Genomic DNA, 20,353 nt, shown 5'->3' with positions numbered 1-20,353 from the left:
TGCGTCCGCGCTCGCCCCCTCCTTAAGTCAAAATGAATGAGCTTAGAATAGTTGCGCGGCCAAATGTCGGTGGTGACTTAAACGCTAAGGTAAAACCTCGCTTGGCTGTTACGAAACGTGATTGCGATATAAGTCCTCGGAAGGCGGCGGAATTTTATTTTATTTGCCATTCCGTCAGGGTTATTGGATGATCGGCAATAGATCGAGTTTGTATGCATTTGAAAGCTCTTTTTTCTTGTACTATCACCTGAAAATGTCGTAGGAAAATGTCATAGGAAACACTTTCAACAACCGCCACGTTCCTTAATTGTTGTTACAAGAAATATATCACAGCGCCATTGAAATGAAAAGGCAACAAATGAAAATGAAAAGCCTACGACACCGGGAGTTCCCAGGCGGTCCCCCATCCAAGTACTATCCCGGCCCGACGATGCTTAACTTCCGTGATCAGACGAGAACGGGTGTGTTCATCGTGGTATGGCCGTAGACATTAGTAGGGGCAAATACGTGCAATTTATTTTGACGTTGTGATCAAATTTTTTTATTTAATTTCTTTGAGTTACTGACCTCTGCGATTACTGCAAACGTCAGTAACTCGACCGTACAATTTCTGGTAGTGGGGGCGTGCGTCCGCGCTCGCCCCCTCCTTAAGTCAAAATGAATGAGCTTAGAATAGTTGCGCGGCCAAATGTCGGTGGTGACTTAAACGCTAAGGTAAAACCTCGCTTGGCTGTTACGAAACGTGATTGCGATATAAGTCCTCGGAAGGCGGCGGAATTTTATTTTATTTGCCATTCCGTCAGGGTTATTGGATGATCGGCAATAGATCGAGTTTGTGTGCATTTGAAAGCTCTTTTTTCTTGTACTATCACCTGAAAATGTCGTAGGAAAATGTCATAGGAAACACTTTCAACAACCGCCACGTTCCTTAATTGTTATAACAAGAAATATATCACAGCGCCATTGAAATGAAAAGGCAACAAATGAAAATGAAAAGCCTACGACACCGGGAGTTCCCAGGCGGTCCCCCATCCAAGTACTATCCCGGCCCGACGATGCTTAACTTCCGTGATCATCGTGTGTTCATCGTGGTATGGCCGTAGACATTAGTTGGGGCAAATACGTGCAATTTATTTTGACGTTGTGATCAAATTTTTTTATTTAATTTCTTTGAGTTACTGACCTCTGCGATTACTGCAAACGTCAGTAACTCGACCGTACAATTTCTGGTAGTGGGGGCCTGCGTCCGCGCTCGCCCCCTCCTTAAGTCAAAATGAATGAGCTTAGAATAGTTGCGCGGCCAAATGTCGGTGGTGACTTAAACGCCAAGGTAAAACCTCGCTTGGCTGTTACGAAACGTGATTGCGATATAAGTCCTCGGAAGGCGGCGGAATTTTATTTTATTTGCCATTTCGTTAGTGTTATTGGATGATCGGCAATAGATCGAGTTTGTATGCATTTGAAAGCTCTTTTTTCTCGTACTATCACCTGAAAATGTCGTGGGAAAATGTCATAGGAAACACTTTCAACAACCGCCACGTTCCTTAATTGTTATAACAAGAAATATATCACAGCGCCATTGAAATGAAAAGGCAACAAATGAAAATGAAAAGCCTACGACACCGGGAGTTCCCAGGCGGTCCCCCATCCAAGTACTATCCCGGCCCGACGATGCTTAACTTCCGTGATCAGACGAGAACGGGTGTGTTCATCGTGGTATGGCCGTAGACATTAGTAGGGGCAAATACGTGCAATTTATTTTGACGTTGTGATCAAATTTTTTTATTTAATTTCTTTGAGTTACTGACCTCTGCGATTACTGCAAACGTCAGTAACTCGACCGTACAATTTCTGGTAGTGGGGGCCTGCGTCCGCGCTCGCCCCCTCCTTAAGTCAAAATGAATGAGCTTAGAATAGTTGCGCGGCCAAATGTCGGTGGTGACTTAAACGCTAAGGTAAAACCTCGCTTGGCTGTTACGAAACGTGATTGCGATATAAGTCCTCGGAAGGCGGCGGAATTTTATTTTATTTGCCATTCCGTCAGGGTTATTGGATGATCGGCAATAGATCGAGTTTGTATGCATTTGAAAGCTCTTTCTTCTCGTACTATCACCTGAAAATGTCGTAGGAAAATGTCATAGGAAACACTTTCAACAACCGCCACGTTCCTTAATTGTTATTACAAGAAATATATCACAGCGCCATTGAAATGAAAAGGCAACAAATGAAAATGAAAAGCCTACGACACCGGGAGTTCCCAGGCGGTCCCCCATCCAAGTACTATCCCGGCCCGACGATGCTTAACTTCTGTGATCAGACGAGAACGGGTGTGTTCATCGTGGTATGGCCGTAGACATTAGTAGGGGCAAATACGTGCAATTTATTTTGACGTTGTGATCAAATTTTTTTATTTAATTTCTTTGAGTTACTGACCTCTGCGATTACTGCAAACGTCAGTAACTCGACCGTACAATTTCTGGTAGTGGGGCCCTGCGTCCGCGCTCGCCCCCTCCTTAAGTCAAAATGAATGAGCTTAGAATAGTTGCGCGGCCAAATGTCGGTGGTGACTTAAACGCTAAGGTAAAACCTCGCTTGGCTGTTACGAAACGTGATTGCGATATAAGTCCTCGGAAGGCGGCGGAATTTTATTTTATTTGCCATTCCGTCAGGGTTATTGGATGATCGGCAATAGATCGAGTTTGTATGCATTTGAAAGCTCTTTTTTCTCGTACTATCACCTGAAAATGTCGTAGGAAAATGTCATAGGAAACACTTTCAACAACCGCCACGTTCCTTAATTGTTATAACAAGAAATATATCACAGTGCCATTGAAATGAAAAGGCAACAAATGAAAATGAAAAGCCTACGACACCGGGAGTTCCCAGGCGGTCCCCCATCCAAGTACTATCCCGGCCCGACGATGCTTAACTTCCGTGATCCGACGAGAACGGGTGTGTTCATCGTGGTATGGCCGTAGACATTTGTAGGGGCAAATACGTTCAATTTATTTTGACGTTGTGATCAAATTTTTTTATTTATATTCTTTGAGTTACTGACCTCTGCGATTACTGCAAACGTCAGTAACTCGACCGTACAATTTCTGGTAGTGGGGGCCTGCGTCCGCGCTCGCCCCCTCCTTAAGTCAAAATGAATGAGCTTAGAATAGTTGCGCGGCCAAATGTCGGTGGTGACTTAAACGCTAAGGTAAAACCTCGCTTGGCTGTTACGAAACGTGATTGCGATATAAGTCCTCGGAAGGCGGCGGAATTTTATTTTATTTGCCATTCCGTCAGGGTTATTGGATGATCGGCAATAGATCGAGTTTGTATGCATTTGAAAGCTCTTTTTTCTCGTACTATCACCTGAAAATGTCGTAGGAAAATGTCATAGGAAACACTTTCAACAACCGCCACGTTCCTTAATTGTTATGACAAGAAATATATCACAGCGCCATTGAAATGAAAAGGCAACAAATGAAAATGAAAAGCCTACGACACCGGGAGTTCCCAGGCGGTCCCCCATCCAAGTACTATCTCGGCCCGACGATGCTTAACTTCCGTGATCAGACGAGAACGGGTGTGTTCATCGTGGTATGGCCGTAGACATTAGTAGGGGCAAATACGTGCAATTTATTTTGACGTTGTGATCAAATTTTTTTATTTAATTTCTTTGAGTTACTGACCTCTGCGATTACTGCAAACGTCAGTAACTCGACCGTACAATTTCTGGTAGTGGGGGCCTGCGTCCGCGCTCGCCCCCTCCTTAAGTCAAAATGAATGAGCTTAGAATAGTTGCGCGGCCAAATGTCGGTGGTGACTTAAACGCTAAGGTAAAACCTCGCTTGGCTGTTACGAAACGTGATTGCGATATAAGTCCTCGGAAGGCGGCGGAATTTTATTTTATTTGCCATTCCGTCAGGGTTATTGGATGATCGGCAATAGATCGAGTTTGTATGCATTTGAAAGCTCTTTTTTCTCGTACTATCACCTGAAAATGTCGTAGGAAAATGTCATAGGAAACACTTTCAACAACCGCCACGTTCCTTAATTGTTATAACAAGAAATATATCACAGCGCCATTGAAATGAAAAGGCAACAAATGAAAATGAAAAGCCTACGACACCGGGAGTTCCCAGGCGGTCCCCCATCCAAGTACTATCCCGGCCCGACGATGCTTAACTTCCGTGATCAGACAAGAACGGGTGTGTTCATCGTGGTATGGTCGTAGACATTAGTAGGGGCAAATACGTGCAATTTATTTTGACGTTGTGATCAAATTTTTTTATTTAATTTCTTTGATTTACTGACCTCTGCGATTACTGCAAACGTCAGTAACTCGACCGTACAATTTCTGGTAGTGGGGGCCTGCGTCCGCGCTCGCCCCCTCCTTAAGTCAAAATGAATGAGCTTAGAATAGTTGCGCGGCCAAATGTCGGTGGTGACTTAAACGCTAAGGTAAAACCTCGCTTGGCTGTTACGAAACGTGATTGCGATATAAGTCCTCGGAAGGCGGCGGAATTTTATTTTATTTGCCATTCCGTCAGGGTTATTGGATGATCGGCAATAGATCGAGTTTGTATGCATTTGAAAGCTCTTTTTTCTCGTACTATCACCTGAAAATGTCGTAGGAAAATGTCATAGGAAACACTTTCAACAACCGCCACGTTCCTTAATTGTTATAACAAGAAATATATCACAGCGCCATTGAAATGAAAAGGCAACAAATGAAAATGAAAAGCCTACGACACCGGGAGTTCCCAGGCGGTCCCCCATCCAAGTACTATCCCGGCCCGACGATGCTTAACTTCCGTGATCAGACGAGAACGGGTGTGTTCATCGTGGTATGGCCGTAGACATTAGTAGGGGCAAATACGTGCAACTTATTTTGACGTTGTGATCAAATTTTTTTATTTAATTTCTTTGAGTTACTGACCTCTGCGATTACTGCAAACGTCAGTAACTCGACCGTACAATTTCTGGTAGTGGGGGCCTGCGTCCGCGCTCGCCCCCTCCTTAAGTCAAAATGAATGAGCTTAGAATAGTTGCGCGGCCAAATGTCGGTGGTGACTTAAACGCTAAGGTAAAACCTTGCTTGGCTGTTAAGAAACGTGATTGCGATATAAGTCCTCGGAAGGCGGCGGAATTTTATTTTATTTGCCATTCCGTCAGGGTTATTGGATGATCGGCAATAGATCGAGTTTGTGTGCATTTGAAAGCTCTTTTTTCTCGTACTATCACCTGAAAATGTCGTAGGAAAATGTCATAGGAAACACTTTCAACAACCGCCACGTTCTTTAATTGTTATAACAAGAAATATATCACAGCGCCATTGAAATGAAAAGGCAACAAATGAAAATGAAAAGCCTACGACACCGGGAGTTCCCAGGCGGTCCCCCATCCAAGTACTATCCCGGCCCGACGATGCTTAACTTCCGTGATCAGACGAGAACGGGTGTGTTCATCGTGGTATGGCCGTAGACATTAGTAGGGGCAAATACGTGCAATTTATTTTGACGTTGTGATCAAATTTTTTTATTTAATTTCTTTGAGTTACTGACCTCTGCGATTACTGCAAACGTCAGTAACTCGACCGTACAATTTCTGGTAGTGGGGGCCTGCGTCCGCGCTCGCCCCCTCCTTAAGTCAAAATGAATGAGCTTAGAATGGTTGCGCGGTCAAATGTCGGTGGTGACTTAAACGCTAAGGTAAAACCTCGCTTGGCTGTTACGAAACGTGATTGCGATATAAGTCCTCGGAAGGCGGCGGAATTTTATTTTATTTGCCATTCCGTCAGGGTTATTGGATGATCGGCAATAGATCGAGTTTGTATGCATTTGAAAGCTCTTTTTTCTCTTACTATCACCTGAAAATGTCGTAGGAAAATGTTATAGGAAACACTTTCAACAACCGCCACGTTCCTTAATTGTTATAACATGAAATATATCACAGCGCCATTGAAATGAAAAGGCAACAAATGAAAATGAAAAGCCTACGACACCGGGAGTTCCCAGGCGGTCCCCCATCCAAGTACTATCCCGGCCCGACGATGCTTAACTTCCGTGATCAGACGAGAACGGGTGTGTTCATCGTGGTATGGCCGTAGACATTAGTAGGGGCAAATACGTGCAATTTATTTTGACGTTGTGATCAAATTTTTTTATTTAATTTCTTTGAGTTACTGACCTCTGCGATTACTGCAAACGTCAGTAACTCGACCGTACAATTTCTGGTAGTGGGGGCCTGCGTCCGCGCTCGCCCCCTCCTTAAGTCAAAATGAATGAGCTTAGAATAGTTGCGCGGCCAAATGTCGGTGGTGACTTAAACGCTAAGGGAAAACCTCGCTTGGCTGTTACGAAACGTGATTGCGATATAAGTCCTCGGAAGGCGGCGGAATTTTATTTTATTTGCCATTCCGTCAGGGTTATTGGATGATCGGCAATAGATCGAGTTTGTATGCATTTGAAAGCTCTTTTTTCTCGTACTATCACCTGAAAATGTCGTAGGAAAATGTCATAGGAAACACTTTCAACAACCGCCACGTTCCTTAATTGTTATAACAAGAAATATATCACAGCGCCATTGAAATGAAAAGGCAACAAATGAAAATGAAAAGCCTACGACACCGGGAGTTCCCAGGCGGTCCCCCATCCAAGTACTATCCCGGCCCGACGATGCTTAACTTCCGTGATCAGACGAGAACGGGTGTGTTCATCGTGGTATGGCCGTAGACATTAGTAGGGGCAAATACGTGCAATTTATTTTGACGTTGTGATCAAATTTTTTTATTTAATTTCTTTGAGTTACTGACCTCTGCGATTACTGCAAACGTCAGTAACTCGACCGTACAATTTCTGGTAGTGGGGGCCTGCGTCCGCGCTCGCCCCCTCCTTAAGTCAAAATGAATGAGCTTAGAATAGTTGCGCGGCCGAATGTTGGTGGTGACTTAAACGCTAAGGTAAAACCTCGCTTGTCTGTTACGAAACGTGATTGCGATATAAGTCCTCGGAAGGCGGCGGAATTTTATTTTATTTGCCATTTCGTCAGGGTTATTGGATGATCGGCAATAGATCGAGTTTGTATGCATTTGAAAGCTCTTTTTTCTCGTACTATCACCTGAAAATGTCGTAGGAAAATGTCATAGGAAACACTTTCAACAACCGCCACGTTCCTTAATTGTTATAACAAGAAATATATCACAGCGCCATTGAAATGAAAAGGCAACAAATGAAAATGAAAAGCCTACGACACCGGGAGTTCCCAGGCGGTCCCCATCCAAGTACTATCCCGGCCCGACGATGCTTAACTTCCGTGATCAGACGAGAACGGGTGTGTTCATCGTGGTATGGCCGTAGACATTAGCAGGGGCAAATACGTGCAATTTATTTTGACGTTGTGATCAAATTTTTTTATTTAATTTCTTTGAGTTACTGACCTCTGCGATTACTGCAAACGTCAGTAACTCGACCGTACAATTTCTGGTAGTGGGGGCCTGCGTCCGCGCTCGGCCCCTCCTTAAGTCAAAATGAATGAGCTTAGAATAGTTGCGCGGCCAAATGTCGGTGGTTACTTAAACGCTAAGGTAAAACCTCGCTTGGCTGTTACGAAACGTGATTGCGATATAAGTCCTCGGAAGGCGGCGGAATTTTATTTTATTTGCCATTCCGTCAGGGTTATTGGATGATCGGCAATAGATCGAGATTGTATGCATTTGAAAGCTCTTTTTTCTCGTACTATCACCTGAAAATGTCGTAGGAAAATGTCATAGGAAACACTTTCAACAACCGCCACGTTCCTTAATTGTTATAACAAGAAATTTATCACAGCGCCATTGAAATGAAAAGGCAACAAATGAAAATGAAAAGCCTACGACACCGGAGTTCCCAGGCGGTCCCCCATCCAAGTACTATACCGGCCCGACGATGCTTAACTTCCGTGATCAGACGAGAACGGGTGTGTTCATCGTGGTATGGCCGTAGACATTAGTAGGGGCAAATACGTGCAATTTATTTTGACGTTGTGATCAAATTTTTTTATTTAATTTCTTTGAGTTACTGACCTCTGCGATTACTGCAAACGTCAGTAACTCGACCGTACAATTTCTGGTAGTGGGGGCCTGCGTCCGCGCTCGCCCCCTCCTTAAGTCAAAATGAATGAGCTTAGAATAGTTGCGCGGCCAAATGTCGGTGGTGACTTAAACGCTATGGTAAAACCTTGCTTGGCTGTTAAGAAACGTGATTGCGATATAAGTCCTCGGAAGGCGGCGGAATTTTATTTTATTTGCCATTCCGTCAGGGTTATTGGATGATCGGCAATAGATCGAGTTTGTGTGCATTTGAAAGCTCTTTTTTCTCGTACTATCACCTGAAAATGTCGTAGGAAAATGTCATAGGAAACACTTTCAACAACCGCCACGTTCCTTAATTGTTATAACAAGAAATATATCACAGCGCCATTGAAATGAAAAGGCAACAAATGAAAATGAAAAGCCTACGACACCGGGAGTTCCCAGGCGGTCCCCCATCCAAGTACTATCCCGGCCCGACGATGCTTAACTTCCGTGATTAGACGAGAACGGGTGTGTTCATCGTGGTATGGCCGTAGACATTAGTAGTGGCAAATACGTGCAATTTATTTTGACGTTGTGATCAAATTTTTTTATTTAATTTCTTTGAGTTACTGACCTCTGCGATTACTGCAAACGTCAGTAACTCGACCGTACAATTTCTGGTAGTGGGGGCCTGCGTCCGCGCTCGGCCCCTCCTTAAGTCAAAATGAATGAGCTTAGAATAGTTGCGCGGCCAAATGTCGGTGGTTACTTAAACGCTAAGGTAAAACCTCGCTTGGCTGTTACGAAACGTGATTGCGATATAAGTCCTCGGAAGGCGGCGGAATTTTATTTTATTTGCCATTCCGTCAGGGTTATTGGATGATCGGCAATAGATCGAGTTTGTATGCATTTGAAAGCTCTTTTTTCTCGTACTATCACCTGAAAATGTCGTAGGAAAATGTCATAGGAAACACTTTCAACAACCGCCACGTTCCTTAATTGTTATAACAAGAAATTTATCACAGCGCCATTGAAATGAAAAGGCAACAAATGAAAATGAAAAGCCTACGACACCGGAGTTCCCAGGCAGTCCCCCATCCAAGTACTATCCCGGCTCGACGATGCTTAACTTCCGTGATCAGACGAGAACGGGTGTGTTCATCGTGGTATGGCCGTAGACATTAGTAGGGGCAAATACGTGCAACTTATTTTGACGTTGTGATCAAATTTTTTTATTTAATTTCTTTGAGTTACTGACCTCTGCGATTACTGCAAACGTCAGTAACTCGACCGTACAATTTCTGGTAGTGGGGGCCTGCGTCCGCGCTCGCCCCCTCCTTAAGTCAAAATGAATGAGCTTAGAATAGTTGCGCGGCCAAATGTTGGTGGTGACTTAAACGCTAAGGTAAAACCTTGCTTGGCTGTTAAGAAACGTGATTGCGATATAAGTCCTCGGAAGGCGGCGGAATTTTATTTTATTTGCCATTCCGTCAGGGTTATTGGATGATCGGCAATAGATTGAGTTTGTATGCATTTGAAAGCTCTTTTTTCTCGTACTAGCACCTGAAAATGTCGTAGGAAAATGTCATAGGAAACACTTTCAACAACCGCCACGTTCCTTAATTGTTATAACAAGAAATATATCACAGCGCCATTGAAATGAAAAGGCAACATTTGAAAATGAAAAGCCTACGACACCGGGAGTTCCCAGGCGGTCCCCCATCCAAGTACTATCCCGGCCCGACGATGCTTAACTTCCGTGATCAGACGAGAACGGGTGTGTTCATCGTGGTATGGCCGTAGACATTAGTAGGGGCAAATACGTGCAATTTATTTTGACGTTGTGATCAAATTTTTTTATTTAATTTCTTTGAGTTACTGACCTCTGCGATTACTGCAAACATCAGTAACTCGACCGTACAATTTCTGGTAGTGGGGGCCTGCGTCCGCGCTCGGCCCCTCCTTAAGTCAAAATGAATGAGCTTAGAATAGTTGTGCGGCCAAATGTCGGTGGTTACTTAAACGCTAAGGTAAAACCTCGCTTGGCTGTTACGAAACGTGATTGCGATATAAGTCCTCGGAAGGCGGCGGAATTTTATTTTATTTGCCATTCCGTCAGGGTTATTGGATGATCGGCAATAGATCGAGTTTGTATGCATTTGAAAGCTCTTTTTTCTCGTACTATCACCTGAAAATGTCGTAGGAAAATGTCATAGGAAACACTTTCAACAACCGCCACGTTCCTTAATTGTTATAACAAGAAATTTATCACAGCGCCATTGAAATGAAAAGGCAACAAATGAAAATGAAAAGCCTACGACACCGGAGTTCCCAGGCAGTCCCCCATCCAAGTACTATCCCGGCCCGACGATGCTTAACTTCCGTGATCAGACGAGAACGGGTGTGTTCATCGTGGTATGGCCGTAGACATTAGTAGGGGCAAATACGTGCAACTTATTTTGACGTTGTGATCAAATTTTTTTATTTAATTTCTTTGAGTTACTGACCTCTGCGATTACTGCAAACGTCAGTAACTCGACCGTACAATTTCTGGTAGTGGGGGCCTGCGTCCGCGCTCGCCCCCTCCTTAAGTCAAAATGAATGAGCTTAGAATAGTTGCGCGGCCAAATGTTGGTGGTGACTTAAACGCTAAGGTAAAACCTTGCTTGGCTGTTAAGAAACGTGATTGCGATATAAGTCCTCGGAAGGCGGCGGAATTTTATTTTATTTGCCATTCCGTCAGGGTTATTGGATGATCGGCAATAGATCGAGTTTGTGTGCATTTGAAAGCTCTTTTTTCTCGTACTATCACCTGAAAATGTCGTAGGAAAATGTCATAGGAAACACTTTCAACAACCGCCACGTTCTTTAATTGTTATAACAAGAAATATATCACAGCGCCATTGAAATGAAAAGGCAACAAATGAAAATGAAAAGCCTACGACACCGGGAGTTCCCAGGCGGTCCCCCATCCAAGTACTATCCCGGCCCGACGATGCTTAACTTCCGTGATCAGACGAGAACGGGTGTGTTCATCGTGGTATGGCCGTAGACATTAGTAGGGGCAAATACGTGCAATTTATTTTGACGTTGTGATCAAATTTTTTTATTTAATTTCTTTGAGTTACTGACCTCTGCGATTACTGCAAACGTCAGTAACTCGACCGTACAATTTCTGGTAGTGGGGGCCTGCGTCCGCGCTCGCCCCCTCCTTAAGTCAAAATGAATGAGCTTAGAATAGTTGCGCGGTCAAATGTCGGTGGTGACTTAAACGCTAAGGTAAAACCTCGCTTGGCTGTTACGAAACGTGATTGCGATATAAGTCCTCGGAAGGCGGCGGAATTTTATTTTATTTGCCATTCCGTCAGGGTTATTGGATGATCGGCAATAGATCGAGTTTGTATGCATTTGAAAGCTCTTTTTTCTCTTACTATCACCTGAAAATGTCGTAGGAAAATGTTATAGGAAACACTTTCAACAACCGCCACGTTCCTTAATTGTTATAACATGAAATATATCACAGCGCCATTGAAATGAAAAGGCAACAAATGAAAATGAAAAGCCTACGACACCGGGAGTTCCCAGGCGGTCCCCCATCCAAGTACTATCCCGGCCCGACGATGCTTAACTTCCGTGATCAGACGAGAACGGGTGTGTTCATCGTGGTATGGCCGTAGACATTAGTAGGGGCAAATACGTGCAATTTATTTTGACGTTGTGATCAAATTTTTTTATTTAATTTCTTTGAGTTACTGACCTCTGCGATTACTGCAAACGTCAGTAACTCGACCGTACAATTTCTGGTAGTGGGGGCCTGCGTCCGCGCTCGTCCCCTCCTTAAGTCAAAATAAATGAGCTTAGAATAGTTGCGCGGCCAAATGTCGGTGGTGACTTAAACGCTAAGGTAAAACCTCGCTTGGCTGTTACGAAACGTGATTGCGATATAAGTCCTCGGAAGGCGGCGGAATTTTATTTTATTTGCCATTCCGTCAGGGTTATTGGATGATCGGCAATAGATTGAGTTTGTATGCATTTGAAAGCTCTTTTTTCTCGTACTATCACCTGAAAATGTCGTAGGAAAATGTCATAGGAAACACTTTCAACAACCGCCACGTTCCTTAATTGTTATAACAAGAAATATATCACAGCGCCATTGAAATGAAAAGGCAACATTTGAAAATGAAAAGCCTACGACACCGGGAGTTCCCAGGCGGTCCCCCATCCAAGTACTATCCCGGCCCGACGATGCTTAACTTCCGTGATCAGACGAGAACGGGTGTGTTCATCGTGGTATGGCCGTAGACATTAGTAGGGGCAAATACGTGCAATTTATTTTGACGTTGTGATCAAATTTTTTTATTTAATTTCTTTGAGTTACTGACCTCTGCGATTACTGCAAACATCAGTAACTCGACCGTACAATTTCTGGTAGTAAGGGCCTGCGTCCGCGCTCGTCCCCCTCCTTAAGTCAAAATGAATGAGCTTAGAATAGTTGCGCGGCCAAATGTCGGTGGTGACTTAAACGCTAAGGTAAAACCTCGCTTGGCTGTTACGAAACGTGATTGCAATATAAGTCCTCGGAAGGCGGCGGAATTTTATTTTATTTGCCATTCCGTCAGGGTTATTGGATGATCGGCAATAGATCGAGTTTGTATGCATTTGAAAGCTCTTTTTTCTCGTACTATCACCTGAAAATGTCGTAGGAAAATGTCATAGGAAACACTTTCAACAACCGCCACGTTCCTTAATTGTTATAACAAGAAATATATCACAGCGCCAATGAAATGAAAAGGCAACAAATGAAAATGAAAAGCCTACGACACCGGGAGTTCCCAGGCGGTCCCCCATCCAAGTACTATCCCGGCCCGACGATGCTTAACTTCCGTGATCAGACGAGAACGGGTGTGTTCATCGTGGTATGGCCGTAGACATTAGTAGGGGCAAATACGTGCAATTTATTTTGACGTTGTGATCAAATTTTTTTATTTAATTTCTTTGAGTTACTGACCTCTGAGATTACTGCAAACGTCAGTAACTCGACCGTACAATTTCTGGTAGTGGGGGCCTGCGTCCGCGCTCGCCCCCTCCTTAAGTCAAAATGAATGAGCTTAGAATAGTTGCGCGGCCAAATGTCGGTGGTGACTTAAACGCTAAGGTAAAACCTCGCTTGGCTGTTACGAAACGTGATTGCGATATAAGTCCTCGAAAGGCGGCGGCATTTTACTTTATTTGCCATTCCGTCAGGGTTATTGGATGATCGGCAATAGATCGAGTTTGTATGCATTTGAAAGCTCTTTTTTCTCGTACTATCACCTGAAAATGTCGTAGGAAAATGTCATAGGAAACACTTTCAACAACCGCCACGTTCCTTAATTGTTATAACAAGAAATATATCACAGCGCCATTGAAATGAAAAGGCAACAAATGATAATGAAAATCCTACGACACCGGGAGTTCCCAGGCGGTCCCCCATCCAAGTACTATCCCGGCCCGACGATGCTTAACTTCCGTGATCAGACGAGAACGGGTGTGTTCATCGTGGTATGGCCGTAGACATTAGTAGGGGCAAATACGTGCAATTTATTTTGACGTTGTGATCAATTTTTTTTATTTAATTTCTTTGAGTTACTGACCTCTGAGATTACTGCAAACGTCAGTAACTCGACCGTACAATTTCTGGTAGTGGGGGCATGCGTCCGCGCTCGCCCCCTCCTTAAGTCAAAATGAATGAGCTTAGAATAGTTGCGCGGCCAAATGTCGGTGAGGACTTAAACGCTAAGGTAAAACCTCGCTTGGCTGTTACGAAACGTGATTGCGATATAAGTCCTCGAAAGGCGGCGGCATTTTACTTTATTTGCCATTCCGTCAGGGTTATTGGATGATCGGCAATAGATCGAGTTTGTATGCATTTGAAAGCTCTTTTTTCTCGTACTATCACCTGAAAATGTCGTAGGAAAATGTCATAGGAAACACTTTCAACAACCGCCACGTTCCTTAATTGTTATAACAAGAAATATATCACAGCGCCATTGAAATGAAAAGGCAACAAATGAAAATGAAAAGCCTACGACACCGGGAGTTCCCAGGCGGTCCCCCATCCAAGTACTATCCCGGCCCGACGATGCTTAACTTCCGTGATCAGACGAGAACGGGTGTGTTCATCGTGGTATGGCCGTAGACAATAGCAGGGGCAAATACGTGCAATTTATTTTGACGTTGTGATCAAATTTTTTTATTTAATTTCTTTGAGTTACTGACCTCTGCGATTACTGCAAACGTCAGTAACTCGACCGTACAATTTCTGGTAGTGGGGGCCTGCGTCCGCGCTTGCCCCCTCCTTAAGTCAAAATGAATGAGCTTAGAATAGTTGCGCGGCCAAATGTCGGTGGTGACTTAAACGCTAAGGTAAAACCTCGCTTGGCTGTTACGAAACGTGATTGCGATATAAGTCCTCGGAAGGCGGCGGAATTTTATTTTATTTGCCATTCCGTCAGGGTTATTGGATGATCGGCAATAGATCGAGTTTGTATGCATTTGAAAGCTCTTTTTTCTCGTACTATCACCTGAAAATGTCGTAGGAAAATGTCATAGGAAACACTTTCAACAACCGCCACGTTCCTTAATTGTTATAACAAGAAATATATCAGAGCGCCATTGAAATGAAAAGGCAACAAATGAAAATGAAAAGCCTACGACACCGGGAGTTCCCAGGCGGTCCCCCATTCAAGTACTAACCCGGCCCGACGATGCTTAACTTCCGTGATCAGACGAGAACGGGTGTGTTCATCGTGGTATGGCCGTAGACATTAGCAGGGGCAAATACGTGCAATTTATTTTGACGTTGTGATCAAATTTTTTTATTTAATTTCTTTGAGTTACTGACCTCTGCGATTACTGCAAACGTCAGTAACTCGACCGTACAATTTCTGGTAGTGGGGGCCTGCGTCCGCGCTCGCCCCCTCCTTAAGTCAAAATGAATGAGCTTAGAATAGTTGTGCGGCCAAATGTCGGCGGTGACTTAAACGCTAAGGTAAAACCTCGCTTGGCTGTTACGAAACGTGATTGCGATATAAGTCCTCGGAAGGCGGCGGAATTTTACTTTATTTGCCATTCCGTCAGGGTTATTGGATGATCGGCAATAGATCGAGTTTGTATGCAATTGAAAGCTCTTTTTTCTCGTACTATCACCTGAAAATGTCGTAGGAAAATGTCATAGGAAACACTTTCAACAACCGCCACGTTCCTTAATTGTTATAACAAGAAATATATCACAGCGCTATTGAAATGAAAAGGCAACAAATGAAAATGAAAAGCCAACGACACCGGGAGTTCCCAGGCGGTCCCCCATCCAAGTACTATCCCGGCCCGACGATGCTTAACTTCCGTGATCAGACGAGAACGGGTGTGTTCATCGTGGTATGGCCGTAGACATTAGTAGGGGCAAATACGTGCAATTTATTTTGACGTTGTGATCAAATTTTTTTATTTAATTTCTTTGAGTTACTGACCTCTGCGATTACTGCAAACGTCAGTAACTCGACCGTACAATTTCTGGTAGTGGGGGCCTGCGTCCGCGCTGGCCCCCTCCTTAAGTCAGAATGAATGAGCTTAGATTTGTTGCGCGGCCAAATGTCGGTGGTGACTTAAACGCTAAGGTAAAACCTCGCTTGGCTGTTACGAAACGTGATTGCGATATAAGTCCTCGGAAGGCGGCGGAATTTTACTTTATTTGCCATTCCGTCAGGGTTATTGGATGATCGGCAATAGATCGAGTTTGTATGCATTTGAAAGCTCTTTTTTCTCGTACTATCACCTGAAAATGTCGTAGGAAAATGTCATAGGAAACACTTTCAACAACCGCCACGTTCCTTAATTGTTATAACAAGAAATATATCACAGCGCCATTGAAATGAAAAGGCAACAAATGAAAATGAAAAGCCTACGACACCGGGAGTTCCCAGGCGGTCCCCCATCCAAGTACTATCCCGGCCCGACGAAGCTTAACTTCCGTGATCAGACGAGAACGGGTGTGTTCATCGTGGTATGGCCGTAGACATTAGTAGGGGCAAATACGTGCAATTTATTTTGACGTTGTGATCAAATTTTTTTATTTAATTTCTTTGAGTTACTGACCTCTGCGATTACTGCAAACGTCAGTAACTCGACCGTACAATTTCTGGTAGTGGGGGCCTGCGTCCGCGCTCGCCCCCTCCTTAAGTCAGAATGAATGAGCTTAGAATTGTTGCGCGGCCAAATGTCGGTGGTGACTTAAACGCTAAGGTAAAACCTCGCTTGGCTGTTACGAAACGTGATTGCGATATAAGTCCTCGGAAGGCGGCGGAATTTTACTTTATTTGCCATTCCGTCAGGGTTATTGGATGATCGGCAATAGATCGAGTTTGTATGCATTTGAAAGCTCTTTTTTCTCGTACTATCACCTGAAAATGTCGTAGGAAAATGTCATAGGAAACACTTTCAACAACCGCCACGTTCCTTAATTGTTATAACAAGAAATATATCACAGCGCCATTGAAATGAAAAGGCAACAAATGAAAATGAAAAGCCTACGACACCGGGAGTTCCCAGGCGGTCCCCCATCCAAGTACTATCCCGGCCCGACGAAGCTTAACTTCCGTGATCAGACGAGAACGGGTGTGTTCATCGTGGTATGGCCGTAGACATTAGTAGGGGCAAATACGTGCAATTTATTTTGACGTTGTGATCAAATTTTTTTATTTAATTTCTTTGAGTTACTGACCTCTGCGATTACTGCAAACGTCAGTAACTCGACCGTACAATTTCTGGTAGTGGGGGCCTGCGTCCGCGCTCGCCCCCTCCTTAAGTCAGAATGAATGAGCTTAGAATTGTTGCGCGGCCAAATGTCGGTGGTGACTTAAACGCTAAGGTAAAACCTCGCTTGGCTGTTACGAAACGTGATTGCGATATAAGTCCTCGGAAGGCGGCGGAATTTTATTTTATTTGCCATTCCGTCAGGGTTATTGTATGATCGGCAATAGATCGAGTTTGTATGCATTTGAAAGCTCTTTTTTCTCGTACTATCACCTGAAAATGTCGTAGGAAAATGTCATAGGAAACACTTTCAACAACCGCCACGTTCCTTATTTGTTATAACAAGAAATATATCACAGCGCCATTGAAATGAAAAGGCAACAAATGAAAATGAAAAGCCTACGACACCGGGAGTTCCCAGGCGGTCCCCCATCCAAGTACTATCCCGGCCCGACGATGCTTAACTTCCGTGATCAGACGAGAACGGGTGTGTTCATCGTGGTATGGCCGTAGACATTAGTAGGGGCAAATACGTGCAATTTATTTTGACGTTGTGCTCAAATTTTTTTATTTAATTTCTTTGAGTTACTGACCTCTGCGATTACTGCAAACGTCAGTAACTCGACCGTACAATTTCTGGTAGTGGGGGCCTGCGTCCGCGCTCGCCCCCTCCTTAAGTCAAAATGAATGAGCTTAGAATAGTTGCGCGGCCAAATGTCGGTGGTGACTTAAACGCTAAGGTAAAACCTCGCTTGGCTGTTACGAAACGTGATTGCGATATAAGTCCTCGGAAGGCGGCGGAATTTTATTTTATTTGCCATTCCGTCAGGGTTATTGGATGATCGGCAATAGATCGAGTTTGTATGCATTTGAAAGCTCTTTTTTGTCGTACTATCACCTGAAAATGTCGTAGGAAAATGTCATAGGAAACACTTTCAACAACCGCCAAGTTCCTTAATTGTTATAACAAGAAATATACCACAGCGCCATTGAAATGAAAAGGCAACAAATGAAAATGAAAAGCCTACGACACCGGGAGTTCCCAGGCGGTCCCCCATCCAAGTACTATCCCGGCCCGACGATGCTTAACTTCCGTGATCAGACGAGAGCGGGTGTGTTCATCGTGGTATGGCCGTAGACATTAGTAGGGGCAAATACGTGCAATTTATTTTGACGTTGTGATCAAATTTTTTTATTTAATTTCTTTGAGTTACTGACCTCTGCGATTACTGCAAACGTCAGTAACTCGACCGTACAATTTCTGGTAGTGGGGGCCTGCGTCCGCGCTCGCCCCCTCCTTAAGTCAAAATGAATGAGCTTAGAATAGTTGCGCGGCCAAATGTCGGTGGTGACTTAAACGCTAAGGTAAGACCTCGCTTGGCTGTTACGAAACGTGATTGCGATATAAGTCCTCGGAAGGCGGCGGAATTTTATTTTATTTGCCATTCCGTCAGGGTTATTGGATGATCGGCAATAGATCGAGTTTGTATGCATTTGAAAGCTCTTTTTTCTCCTACTATCACCTGAAAATGTCGTAGGAAAATGTCATAGGAAACACTTTCAACAACCGCCACGTTCCTTAATTGTTATAACAAGAAACATATCACAGCGCCATTGAAATGAAAAGGCAACAAATGAAAATGTAAAGCCTACGACACCGGGAGTTCCCAGGCGGTTCCCCATCCAAGTACTATCCCGGCCCGACGATGCTTAACTTCCGTGATCAGACGAGAACGGGTGTGTTCATCGTGGTATGGCCGTAGACATTAGTAAAGGCAAATACGTGCAATTTATTTTGACGTTGTGATCAAATTTTTTTATTTAATTTCTTTGAGTTACTGACCTCTGCGATTATTGCAAACGTCAGTAACTCGACCGTACAATTTCTGGTAGTGGGGGCCTGCGTCCGCGCTTGCCCCCTCCTTAAGTCAAAATGAATGAGCTTAGAATAGTTTCGCGGCCAAATGTCGGTGGTGACTTAAACGCTAAGGTAAAACCTCGCTTGGCTGTTACGAAACGTGATTGCGATATAAGTCCTCGGAAGGCGGCGGAATTTTATTTTATTTGCCATTCCGTCAGGGTTATTGGATGATTGGCAATAGATCGAGTTTGTATGCATTTGAAAGCTCTTTTTTCTCGAATTATCACCTGAAAATGTCGTAGGAAAATGTCATAGGAAACACTTTCAACAACCGCCACGTTCCTTAATTGTTATAACAAGAAATATATCACAGCGCCATTGAAATGAAAAGGCAACAAATGAAAATGAAAAGCCTACGACACCGGGAGTTCCCAGGCGGTCCCCCATCCAAGTACTATCCCGGCCCGACGATGCTTAACTTCCGTGATCAGACGAGAACGGGTGTGTTCATCGTGGTATGGCCGTAGACATTAGTAGGGGCAAATACGTGCAATTTATTTTGACGTTGTGATCAAATTTTTTTATTTAATTTCTTTGAGTTACTGACCTCTGCGATTACTGCAAACGTCAGTAACTCGACCGTACAATTTCTGGTAGTGGGGGCCTGTGTCCGCGCTCGCCCCCTCCTTAAGTCAAAATGAATGAGCTTAGAATAGTTGCGCGGCCAAATGTCGGTGGTGACTTAAACGCTAAGGTAAAACCTCGCTTGGCTGTTACGAAACGTGATTGCGATATCAGACCTCGGAAGGCGGCGGAATTTTATTTTATTTGCCATTCCGTCAGGGTTATTGGATGATCGGCAATAGATCGAGTTTGTATGCATTTGAAAGCTCTTTTTTCTCGTACTATCACCTGAAAATGTCGTAGGAAAATGTCATAGGAAACACTTTCAACAACCGCCACGTTCCTTAATTGTTATAACAAGAAATATATCACAGCGCCATTGAAATGAAAAGGCAACAAATGAAAATGAAAAGCCTACGACACCGGGAGTTCCCAGGCGGTCCCCCATCCAAGTACTATCCCGGCCCGACGATGCTTAACTTCCGTGATCAGACGAGAACGGGTGTGTTCATCGTGGTATGGCCGTAGACATTAGTGAAGCAAATACGTGCAATTTATTTTGACGTTGTGATCAAATTTTTTTATTTATTTTCTTTGAGATACTGACCTCTGCGATTACTGCAAACGTCAGTAACTCGACCGTACAATTTCTGGTAGTGGGGGCCTGCGTCCGCGCTCGCCCCTCCTTAAGTCAAAATGAATGAGCTTAGAATAGTTGCGCGGCCAAATGTGGGTGGTGACTTAAACGCTAAGGTAAAACCTCGCTTGGCTGTTACGAAACGTAATTGCGATATAACTCCTCGGAAGGCGGCGGAATTTTATTTTATTTGCCATTCCGTCAGGGTTATTGCATGATCGGCAATAGATCGAGTTTGTATGCATTTGAAAGCTCTTTTTTCTCGTACTATCACCTGAAAATGTCGTAGGAAAATGTCATAGGAAACACTTTCAACAACCGCCACGTTCCTTAATTGTTATAACAAGAAATATATCACAGCGCCATGGAAATGAAAAGGCAACAAATGAAAATG

The 20,353-nt window shown here is 43.9% G+C and overlaps 31 non-coding genes and 1 pseudogene across 31 annotated transcripts; all 32 read right to left on the bottom strand.

The window, feature by feature from the left end:
• Nucleotides 1–370: 370 nt before the first annotated feature.
• LOC130658677 (5S ribosomal RNA) lies at nucleotides 371–489 on the bottom strand. The gene has a single exon (XR_008985889.1). It is a non-coding gene; the product is annotated as a 5S ribosomal RNA (ribosomal RNA).
• A 506-nt stretch (nucleotides 490–995) lies between these two features.
• LOC130659434 (5S ribosomal RNA) lies at nucleotides 996–1,105 on the bottom strand (annotated as a pseudogene).
• Nucleotides 1,106–1,611: 506 nt separating this feature from the next.
• On the bottom strand, nucleotides 1,612–1,730 carry LOC130658676 (5S ribosomal RNA). The gene has a single exon (XR_008985888.1). It is a non-coding gene; the product is annotated as a 5S ribosomal RNA (ribosomal RNA).
• Nucleotides 1,731–2,236: 506 nt separating this feature from the next.
• Nucleotides 2,237–2,355, bottom strand: LOC130659056 (5S ribosomal RNA). Its single transcript, XR_008986268.1, has one exon. It is a non-coding gene; the product is annotated as a 5S ribosomal RNA (ribosomal RNA).
• A 506-nt stretch (nucleotides 2,356–2,861) lies between these two features.
• On the bottom strand, nucleotides 2,862–2,980 carry LOC130658823 (5S ribosomal RNA). The gene has a single exon (XR_008986036.1). It is a non-coding gene; the product is annotated as a 5S ribosomal RNA (ribosomal RNA).
• A 506-nt stretch (nucleotides 2,981–3,486) lies between these two features.
• On the bottom strand, nucleotides 3,487–3,605 carry LOC130659024 (5S ribosomal RNA). Its single transcript, XR_008986236.1, has one exon. It is a non-coding gene; the product is annotated as a 5S ribosomal RNA (ribosomal RNA).
• A 506-nt stretch (nucleotides 3,606–4,111) lies between these two features.
• On the bottom strand, nucleotides 4,112–4,230 carry LOC130658892 (5S ribosomal RNA). The gene has a single exon (XR_008986105.1). It is a non-coding gene; the product is annotated as a 5S ribosomal RNA (ribosomal RNA).
• A 506-nt stretch (nucleotides 4,231–4,736) lies between these two features.
• LOC130658674 (5S ribosomal RNA) lies at nucleotides 4,737–4,855 on the bottom strand. Its single transcript, XR_008985887.1, has one exon. It is a non-coding gene; the product is annotated as a 5S ribosomal RNA (ribosomal RNA).
• A 506-nt stretch (nucleotides 4,856–5,361) lies between these two features.
• On the bottom strand, nucleotides 5,362–5,480 carry LOC130658673 (5S ribosomal RNA). Its single transcript, XR_008985886.1, has one exon. It is a non-coding gene; the product is annotated as a 5S ribosomal RNA (ribosomal RNA).
• Nucleotides 5,481–5,986: 506 nt separating this feature from the next.
• Nucleotides 5,987–6,105, bottom strand: LOC130658672 (5S ribosomal RNA). The gene has a single exon (XR_008985885.1). It is a non-coding gene; the product is annotated as a 5S ribosomal RNA (ribosomal RNA).
• Nucleotides 6,106–6,611: 506 nt separating this feature from the next.
• LOC130658670 (5S ribosomal RNA) lies at nucleotides 6,612–6,730 on the bottom strand. Its single transcript, XR_008985883.1, has one exon. It is a non-coding gene; the product is annotated as a 5S ribosomal RNA (ribosomal RNA).
• A 506-nt stretch (nucleotides 6,731–7,236) lies between these two features.
• On the bottom strand, nucleotides 7,237–7,354 carry LOC130659206 (5S ribosomal RNA). Its single transcript, XR_008986417.1, has one exon. It is a non-coding gene; the product is annotated as a 5S ribosomal RNA (ribosomal RNA).
• Nucleotides 7,355–7,860: 506 nt separating this feature from the next.
• LOC130658949 (5S ribosomal RNA) lies at nucleotides 7,861–7,978 on the bottom strand. The gene has a single exon (XR_008986162.1). It is a non-coding gene; the product is annotated as a 5S ribosomal RNA (ribosomal RNA).
• A 506-nt stretch (nucleotides 7,979–8,484) lies between these two features.
• Nucleotides 8,485–8,603, bottom strand: LOC130659126 (5S ribosomal RNA). Its single transcript, XR_008986338.1, has one exon. It is a non-coding gene; the product is annotated as a 5S ribosomal RNA (ribosomal RNA).
• Nucleotides 8,604–9,109: 506 nt separating this feature from the next.
• Nucleotides 9,110–9,227, bottom strand: LOC130659377 (5S ribosomal RNA). The gene has a single exon (XR_008986589.1). It is a non-coding gene; the product is annotated as a 5S ribosomal RNA (ribosomal RNA).
• A 506-nt stretch (nucleotides 9,228–9,733) lies between these two features.
• LOC130658669 (5S ribosomal RNA) lies at nucleotides 9,734–9,852 on the bottom strand. Its single transcript, XR_008985882.1, has one exon. It is a non-coding gene; the product is annotated as a 5S ribosomal RNA (ribosomal RNA).
• Nucleotides 9,853–10,358: 506 nt separating this feature from the next.
• Nucleotides 10,359–10,476, bottom strand: LOC130659154 (5S ribosomal RNA). The gene has a single exon (XR_008986366.1). It is a non-coding gene; the product is annotated as a 5S ribosomal RNA (ribosomal RNA).
• A 506-nt stretch (nucleotides 10,477–10,982) lies between these two features.
• Nucleotides 10,983–11,101, bottom strand: LOC130658668 (5S ribosomal RNA). The gene has a single exon (XR_008985880.1). It is a non-coding gene; the product is annotated as a 5S ribosomal RNA (ribosomal RNA).
• A 506-nt stretch (nucleotides 11,102–11,607) lies between these two features.
• On the bottom strand, nucleotides 11,608–11,726 carry LOC130658667 (5S ribosomal RNA). Its single transcript, XR_008985879.1, has one exon. It is a non-coding gene; the product is annotated as a 5S ribosomal RNA (ribosomal RNA).
• A 506-nt stretch (nucleotides 11,727–12,232) lies between these two features.
• Nucleotides 12,233–12,351, bottom strand: LOC130658666 (5S ribosomal RNA). The gene has a single exon (XR_008985878.1). It is a non-coding gene; the product is annotated as a 5S ribosomal RNA (ribosomal RNA).
• A 507-nt stretch (nucleotides 12,352–12,858) lies between these two features.
• LOC130658665 (5S ribosomal RNA) lies at nucleotides 12,859–12,977 on the bottom strand. Its single transcript, XR_008985877.1, has one exon. It is a non-coding gene; the product is annotated as a 5S ribosomal RNA (ribosomal RNA).
• Nucleotides 12,978–13,483: 506 nt separating this feature from the next.
• LOC130658968 (5S ribosomal RNA) lies at nucleotides 13,484–13,602 on the bottom strand. Its single transcript, XR_008986180.1, has one exon. It is a non-coding gene; the product is annotated as a 5S ribosomal RNA (ribosomal RNA).
• A 506-nt stretch (nucleotides 13,603–14,108) lies between these two features.
• LOC130658663 (5S ribosomal RNA) lies at nucleotides 14,109–14,227 on the bottom strand. Its single transcript, XR_008985876.1, has one exon. It is a non-coding gene; the product is annotated as a 5S ribosomal RNA (ribosomal RNA).
• A 506-nt stretch (nucleotides 14,228–14,733) lies between these two features.
• LOC130658808 (5S ribosomal RNA) lies at nucleotides 14,734–14,852 on the bottom strand. The gene has a single exon (XR_008986020.1). It is a non-coding gene; the product is annotated as a 5S ribosomal RNA (ribosomal RNA).
• A 506-nt stretch (nucleotides 14,853–15,358) lies between these two features.
• On the bottom strand, nucleotides 15,359–15,477 carry LOC130658922 (5S ribosomal RNA). The gene has a single exon (XR_008986135.1). It is a non-coding gene; the product is annotated as a 5S ribosomal RNA (ribosomal RNA).
• A 506-nt stretch (nucleotides 15,478–15,983) lies between these two features.
• Nucleotides 15,984–16,102, bottom strand: LOC130658931 (5S ribosomal RNA). Its single transcript, XR_008986143.1, has one exon. It is a non-coding gene; the product is annotated as a 5S ribosomal RNA (ribosomal RNA).
• Nucleotides 16,103–16,608: 506 nt separating this feature from the next.
• On the bottom strand, nucleotides 16,609–16,727 carry LOC130658930 (5S ribosomal RNA). Its single transcript, XR_008986142.1, has one exon. It is a non-coding gene; the product is annotated as a 5S ribosomal RNA (ribosomal RNA).
• A 506-nt stretch (nucleotides 16,728–17,233) lies between these two features.
• Nucleotides 17,234–17,352, bottom strand: LOC130658662 (5S ribosomal RNA). Its single transcript, XR_008985875.1, has one exon. It is a non-coding gene; the product is annotated as a 5S ribosomal RNA (ribosomal RNA).
• Nucleotides 17,353–17,858: 506 nt separating this feature from the next.
• LOC130659076 (5S ribosomal RNA) lies at nucleotides 17,859–17,977 on the bottom strand. The gene has a single exon (XR_008986287.1). It is a non-coding gene; the product is annotated as a 5S ribosomal RNA (ribosomal RNA).
• A 506-nt stretch (nucleotides 17,978–18,483) lies between these two features.
• Nucleotides 18,484–18,602, bottom strand: LOC130658852 (5S ribosomal RNA). The gene has a single exon (XR_008986064.1). It is a non-coding gene; the product is annotated as a 5S ribosomal RNA (ribosomal RNA).
• A 506-nt stretch (nucleotides 18,603–19,108) lies between these two features.
• LOC130658661 (5S ribosomal RNA) lies at nucleotides 19,109–19,227 on the bottom strand. Its single transcript, XR_008985874.1, has one exon. It is a non-coding gene; the product is annotated as a 5S ribosomal RNA (ribosomal RNA).
• A 506-nt stretch (nucleotides 19,228–19,733) lies between these two features.
• On the bottom strand, nucleotides 19,734–19,852 carry LOC130658660 (5S ribosomal RNA). The gene has a single exon (XR_008985873.1). It is a non-coding gene; the product is annotated as a 5S ribosomal RNA (ribosomal RNA).
• Between the last annotated feature and the right edge of the window lie 501 nt (nucleotides 19,853–20,353).

This window comes from Hydractinia symbiolongicarpus, chromosome 9 (genome assembly GCF_029227915.1).
Source record: "Hydractinia symbiolongicarpus strain clone_291-10 chromosome 9, HSymV2.1, whole genome shotgun sequence".
Lineage (NCBI taxonomy): Eukaryota > Metazoa > Cnidaria > Hydrozoa > Anthoathecata > Hydractiniidae > Hydractinia > Hydractinia symbiolongicarpus.
The sequence above is the reverse complement of the archived record's forward strand: the minus strand, read 5'-3'. Positions and strand labels throughout refer to the sequence as shown.